Source organism: Myotis brandtii, unplaced genomic scaffold, assembly GCF_000412655.1.
Source record: "Myotis brandtii unplaced genomic scaffold, ASM41265v1 scaffold1403, whole genome shotgun sequence".
NCBI classification, from domain to species: domain Eukaryota; kingdom Metazoa; phylum Chordata; class Mammalia; order Chiroptera; family Vespertilionidae; genus Myotis; species Myotis brandtii.
The window spans coordinates 159,040-166,505 of NW_005355009.1; the positions used below are offsets into that span (position 1 = coordinate 159,040).

The following is a 7,466-nucleotide window of genomic DNA, read 5'->3' on the forward strand; positions in this document are numbered from 1 at the left end:
GGCTTTGGGTGGAGCGACGCGGGGCCTCGTTCTAATCTAGGGAGATGCGTGAGCACTGCCCCAGCCTCCCTCCTACCGGCCCCTCGGCGGTGCCGTCCTCCCTGCGACTCGGCCCACGCACTTGCTCTCCTGGCTCCTGCAGCCGGCGGTCAAAGTCAAGGCAGAGCCCGGGGTCTCGACAGGAAGCGGCCGCTGCCCGCGGTGCAGCCGGGTGGGCCCTGCGGCTCCCGACCTCGAAAGAAAAGAAAGCGGCGCAGAAAACGCAGACACTGGCCGTGGGGCTCGGACCGAGGGGATGCGGAACCGAAGCCTGTATTCCTCCTTACCTCCCGGGGAACCCTGCCCCGTTAACTCTCCATTCCGCGGTCCGGGAGCGGTGGGAGGGGACCCAGCCTATAGAAAAAAAATGTAAAAGGCTAACAAATGCATGCAGTGCACTCTCTAAGCTCTTACCTCGTGATGGTTATGTGCCTGGAAAATGTTTAATTAGCTAACGAGGTCGGGGGAGGGGCTTTCTTGGTTGGTAAATAAATTGCCTTCTCCGATGTTTCCGATCTTTGGAACAAGCAGAACAGCCACTGGCTCTTCTGCGGGAAATTCTCGAGAATGTGTTGCCCGCTGGGGGCCAGCTGGAGAGGCGGGGGAGTCTGTTCGCATTGACGGACGCAGCTCCGGCCAATCCGCGCTTGGAGAGGCGGTGCGCCTGACACCCGGAGCACCAATCACAGATCCCGATGGGAACGAGCCTCCCCACCACTGCAATTTCACTTGGCCGCCCCGGGAAGCAGCGCAGGGTAGAGCGACGTCGACTGGGGCCAATAGCAGCTCGCGGTGACATCCCACGCAGCAAGGCCTTGGCGCACCAGCCAATGAGGAGGCGCCTCGGTGGTGGGTGGGGTCGGGATACAGTACCAAGTGAGGGTCGACCACCAGGAGCAATAAGGATGTCTCTAGGGCCAAAGGGGCGGTGGTTGTGACAACTAGGAAACCGAAAACGGAATGCTAATTCTTTGCCTGGGCAAGGGCGCTTGAAAGGCATCTGGTTCATTGTTATTATTTGAAAAATTCACAGTGCAGCGTTCTCCGTGAGAAGTCATCATGTGATCCCTTGGGAATGTCTCATTCATTCGACCAGTATTTGTTTATCCAGGATTTTTTTTGTATGCCAGGGACTGTGCTAAGCACTGGAGATACGATCGTGGCGCAACTAAACATGATAGCTGCCTTATAAACAAACAGGTAAACAAGCAAATAAAATAACAAATGTCAAGGAAGGAAATGGACAAGGTGTGGATATAGAGAATAAGAGGAGGTTGACATCAGATAGGGAGGGTTGTTATAAGATAATTTTATAAGATAACATTTAAATGGAGACTGGACGAATAAGAATCAGTCCTGACACCAGGAAAGTGATAATTGTTCTGGGCAGAGAGAGCAGCAGAGCAAAGGTCCTGAGGTGGAACAGCTTGACATTTTGGAAGAACAGAAAGAAGGCCAGTGTGTCTCCAGTACAGAGTTAGGGGAGAGCAGTATGACATGAGATGGATGAGGTAGACAGAAATCAGACCATGTAACCATTAATTTTAAATTTAATGGGACTCTATTGCGGCATTTAAGCAAAGGAGTAAAAGGATCTGGTTAAGATTTTAAATCACTTTGGTTAATGGGTTGAGAACAGGTAGAACAGGCTATTGGGAGACTGGGTAGGAGATTGTATCAGATGAGATGCCAGGGAGGAAATGACCTGGCTTAAACTACGGCGATATCTGTGGAGGTAGAGAAAAACAGAGAGATTGGAGATTTTAAAGATAAATTATTAGCTTTTTTTGACATGCTGGGATCTTGATTCTGAGACAACTGTTTTGAATCCAGTTCATTGAATACTCTGTTTAGAGAGTGATTCTCACACTGATGGCTCACAAATTCTAGTAATGATATTGAGGATTATCACATTGTGTTGAAATTCATATTTCACGGGTTTTCTGAAATTTTCTTTATGTTTTTAATTATTTATTGAAATATTTTATGTGTATTTACATATGCAGAAAAGTACACATATCTCAAGTGTACATAGCTCAATGAATTTTCACAATCTGAACACACCTGTGTATATATCACGCAGATCAAGCAACAGAACATTATTAACAGCCTGGGACCCCATCATACTGACTTTCAGTCATTGCCTATCCCGACTTTCAACACAGAATAGTTTGCCTGTCTTTGTACTTGATATATATTTAGAGAACCATAAAGTATGCGTTCTTTTGTGTTTGATTTCTTTACTCGACTTTTTACTTATAAGTTTCTTCCATTCATTCATTTCATTCCATTCTGTAAATATACCACAATTTATGAATTCATTCTTCTGTTGGTCATTAGGGTAGTTTCCAGTTTGGAGCTATTAGAGATAGTGCTACTCTGAACATTCTAGTACATGTCTTTTGATGATAGCCTTTTCTTTTGATGGAGCATTTTGATATCTGGGTTTTAAATGCAATTAAGTTTTTTTAATCTGTTCATTAATAATGTAGTACCACGCATTGCAATGTCTTAAACATTTGGACCAAAGTTTGGTGCAGATAATGAAGGACTTTGCTCTCATAAATATGAAAACTTTTCGCAACAACAAGGAACTATAAACATAGGAATTTAAAACATTTTTTATTATATTTGGCATTTTGACCTTTTTAAGTACTTGCAATCTGTATGTTCAGAGTTTGAGAACATCATGACTTTGCTACATCTTTTTGTTGTTGCTGTTGTTGTTTTTAATCCTCACCCAAGGATATTTTTCCTTTTTTTTTTTTTAGAGAGAGAGAGTGGAAGGGAGAGGGACATAGAGAGAGAAACATCAATGTGATGAGAGACACATCAATTGGTTGCCTCCTGCTTGAACCTCGACCAGGGCCAGGGATTGAGCCTGCCACCTGGACCAGAATCGAACCTAGGACGCTTCAGTCCACAGGCCGATGCTGTATCCACTGAGCAAAACCGGTTAGGGCGCTACACCTTTAAAAAAAATTTTTTTTTAATTTAGTTCAGAGAGAGGAAGGGAGAGAGGGATAGAAACATCAATGATGAGAAAGAATCATTGATCGGCTGCCTCCTGCACACCCTACTGAAGATCCAGCCCACAACCCAGTATGGGAGTTGTGGCTGATCCAGCCCACAACCCAGTATGTACCCTGGACTGGAATCGAATCTGGGACTCTTCAGTCCATAGGCCAGTGCTCTATCCACTGAGCCAAACCAGTTAAAGTGCTACATCTTTTTAAAAAATTGTTTTATTGCCCTGACCGGTTTGGCTCAGTGGATAGAGCATCGGCCTGCAGACTGAAAGGTCCCAGGTTCGATTCCGGCCAAGGGCATGTACCTTGGTTGCGGGCACATCCCCAGTAGGAGGTATGCAAGAGGCAGTTGATCGATGTTTCTCTCTCATCGATGTTTCTAACTCTCTGTCCCTCTCTCTTCCTCTCTGTGAAAAATCAATAAAATATATTTTAAAACAAAATTTAAAAAAATAAAAAATTGTTTTATTTAGTTCAGAGAGAGGAAGAGAGAGGGAGATCCAGCCCACAACCCAGGCATGTGCCCAGACCAGGAATTGAACCATGACCTCCTGGTTCATGGGTCTACAATCAACCACAGAGCCACACAAGCCGGGCTGCTACGTCTTTTTACTATAATAGACTGTAATCCACAGTCATATGATAAGCAAGGTCCTACGGTTATGCATATGTTTGATGCTAATACAGTTTTTGAAATTACATGTGGAAACCACATCATTCCACATTCTATCAGAGTTGATTACAAAAGTTTACTTCTTTTGAATGACATACTTCTGCTCTTTGAATCTCTGAAGCAAGGCTAAATGTAGTACAAATGTACATCTACTCAGCATGAGAGAGCACATAATGTCCAAAAGAAATAAGTAAACACAATACTCCATGCCTTACTTAACTTGAGCTGTTTTTTATTTCACTTTATACTTCAAAGAATTGAACTATTTGATAATAGTGACTATCAGGAAATTATACCCACAATAGGTCATAAAGCTTTGGGTAGGTGCATGGCATAGGGGCTTGTAAAATATAAAGTAGGGACATTTGAGTCTTGAGTAAGCCACTTGAGATTTAGGCTAATTAACTACCAAAATGAAATTGTTTAAATTAGCATATTAAACATTTTAAAAGTTTATCTGAGCAAAAATCAATTGGAATTGGGCAGCAGTAAGCCAAAGGTGGTTAGGAGCACTGCACCAACAGGAGCCAGAAGGAAGGTTTTATAAAGATGCTAAAGCAAAGCAAAGAAGTTATTTGATTGGCTATGGCCTAAGTAGTTACCTTTGAAGAAGAGTGAAAACATAAAATGGAGTCACTGTCGTCAAGCTGCTAAATTACTAAAATGAAGTAGCTTGAGGCATGAGGAAATGATTATATTCTTGTTTTAACTAGCCTGGAAACAAACTTTTGAATTTTCTAGTCTTGTGTTAATGCTTAGATATATAACAACTCTTCTTTTTTTAAATATATTTTTATTGATTTCATAGAGGAAGGGAGAGAGAGAAAGAGAAACATCTATGATGAGAGAGAGTCATTGATCAGCTGCCTCCTGCACGCTGGGCCTATGGGATGGAGCCCGCAACCCAGGCTTGTGTCCTTGACCGGAATCAAGCTCAGCACCCTTCAGTCCGCAGGCCAATTCTCTATCTGCTGAGCCAAACCAGTTAGGACATAACAATTCATTGTGTATCAATACCTGGACCTATACCAGACCTCCAGATAATCCCCTTGAAGGACTCATTTATCCAGACCACCTTACATCCATTATCCAGACCATTGAGCATCTGACTGATAACTATCCTGAACCAATCCTAGGACTAAGAATGCAGGACTGATTCTTCTCAAGAAAGTACTTTTTACTATAAGCACTCTTAGCTTTTCTTTCTTCTTCATCTTATTTGGGAAAATGTAGTTGGCCGTTTGTGATCGGTTGTCCTTAGATTTCCATTACTCCCCCTTGAGGCAGTAAGTTTTGGTTTGTTTAAGTGAGCTACTAAGGCATTAAAGTAACCCCAGTCTATTGTTTAATATAAGCTAACACTACCCACTTTTCTAATTAGTTACTAACTAGAGGCCTGTTGCACGAAAAGATTCATGCAATAGGCCTTCCCTTCCCCTGGCTGCCTGCACCGGTTTTCCTTTGGCACCGGGGACCCAGGCCATCTTTGTTGGCGGTTAATTTGCATATCTCGCTGATTAGCCAATGGGAAGCGTAGCGAAGGTATGGTCAATTACCCTGTTTGTCTATTATTAGATAGGATACTCGTGGGAGCCATATAGTGTGTAATAATGAATTGATAATTTTATTAATATTCACTTATGAATAATCAATTATTTTGAGATAACTTTTATCACCTGAGAAACTCTGATCTGCATAACAAGACAAACCTTGCCCTGGCCCAGTAGCTCAGTGGGTCAGAGCATCACCCTGATATGCTAAAGCTGTGGATTCCCTCCCTGGTTCGGGCACATACAAGAATCAACCAATGAATGCATGAACAAATTCCCTCTCTTTCTCTCTCTCTCTCTCTCTCTCTCTCTCTCTCTCTCCACCCCTCCCTCTCTCTCTAAAATCAATAAATAAGTTAATTTAAAACACACACACACACAAGACAACCCTAATCTACCATACGTTTCTTCCCTTCGCCTTCCCATAACTTGTCTTCCCCACCCAGAAGCCCCAAATTCTTATTCCTTCATTTAGTCTAAGATAATATATTAACCTCAACCATCTGGCCTCCTGGAGTTTTTTTGTTTGTTTGTTTGTTTGTTTTTTGTAAAATATCTATGCATACTTACATAATTAGAATCTTTTATTTCCTCTTTTAAATTTGCCTTTTATCAGTTTAATTTCCAGGGTCCCAGCCAGATGACCCAGGAGGGTGGCAGGAAAACATTTTTCTTCTCCTACATTAGAGTCAGCAATTTTCCAGGTAAATATCTGTGAGCTACAATTGGCCTCATGCCTAAAATATAGGCCAAAGACACTAAGATGTATTTTCCACAGTTCAGGCTTTTCTCGTCAGAATATCTAGTCCAGATGTCCCTTCTCTGTATCACCAGAATAATTGCCAAAACACAATCACAAAGAATTGCTAAATCTTGTCCTTGGACCCAATGAAAACTTCCAGCAATGATTTTGTCTTAAAATATAATTGTTGTTTTGTTCCTGATACCATTGTAATTAGCTAATCATTAATAACAGAAAAGGAGCAAAGGGAAGGCCAGACATTATAAGCATGTTCCCTGCAAGACACTGGGGGAAGGAGACTGGACAAAGGAAAGATAGATTCATGCCCAGTAAAGTTGGGATGACCAGAGAAGGTGCTTGTTGTCAGTCACACCTGGGAACCAAAGGTCATTGGCCAGAATGGGATATATAATCCCCTGAACAGAGTTTGCTCACTTGGTTCCCCTTGGCACCCATGGCTCATGGCTCATGCTTGGCTTCCTTGGCCCACGGCTATTCTGATGAAACCCCCGCCCCCCAACACACACACACACACACACACACACACACACACACGCATGCACACAATGGACTAATGGACTACAACTGACCTGATACTGTACTGGACCTGTCTCTAACATGGAAAAGAAACTCTGGACACTGGCTTTGCTTCTACTAAAACCCCAGTTACACTTCTATTACTGGACTAAGGGAACCGGGACTTCAGAAGCACAAGGATTTAATTCCACACAAATAAAAATCACTCATTTTCCCATGCAAGTCTGAGAAAATTCCTTTTCTCAGGATATTGTAAGAAGTCCACCCCCAGTAGCACCCAGTAGGGAAGAGATCCCTCCTCCACACTTTGTCCAATATCATTGCCATGTGTAATTTACTTCCCCAAATATGGAATAAATGGCTTCATCCAATACCAGTGGTACAGAGATTTAAATTATCTTTCTATTTCCATCACTGACTTTTTCTATTTGACGTTATTCAAATATTTAATATCACTATGAATCATTCTCATATAGGGCTGTTATGAGGAAAATTATACTTTATACTAGAGGCCCAGTGCACGAAATTCGTGCATGGGGGGGAGGGGAGGAAGAAGGTGTCCCTCAGCCTGGCCTGCAACCTCTCCAATCTGGGACCCCTTGGGGGATGTCCGACTGCCAGTTTAGGCCCAATCCTGATCGGGCAGTCAGACATCCCTCTCACAATACAGGACTGCTGGCTCCTAACCGCTCCTGCCTGCCTGATTGCCCCCAAGTGCCCTCCCCTGCCGACCTGATCGCTCCCAACTGCCCTCCCCTGCAGGCTAGTCACCCCCAACTGCTCTCCCCTGCTGGCCTGGTCACCCCCAACTGCCCTCCCCTGTGGGCCTGGTTGCCCCCAACTGCCCTCCCCTGCAGACCTAGTTGCCCCCAACTGCCCTCCCCTGCAAGCCCAGT

At 43.5% G+C, this 7,466-nt stretch overlaps 1 protein-coding gene across 4 annotated transcripts in view; it reads right to left on the minus strand.

Moving 5' to 3' along the window:
* PPM1K (protein phosphatase, Mg2+/Mn2+ dependent, 1K) overlaps positions 1-705 on the minus strand; it is a 21,852-nt gene extending 21,147 nt beyond the window's left edge. For 2 of the 4 annotated variants that reach the window (XM_005860814.2, XM_014535243.1), the window contains exon 1: positions 454-705. The gene's annotated coding sequence lies outside the window, so the exon portion shown is untranslated. The other 2 variants (XM_005860815.2, XM_005860816.2) reach the window with 2 other exon arrangements.
* Between the last annotated feature and the right edge of the window lie 6,761 nt (positions 706-7,466).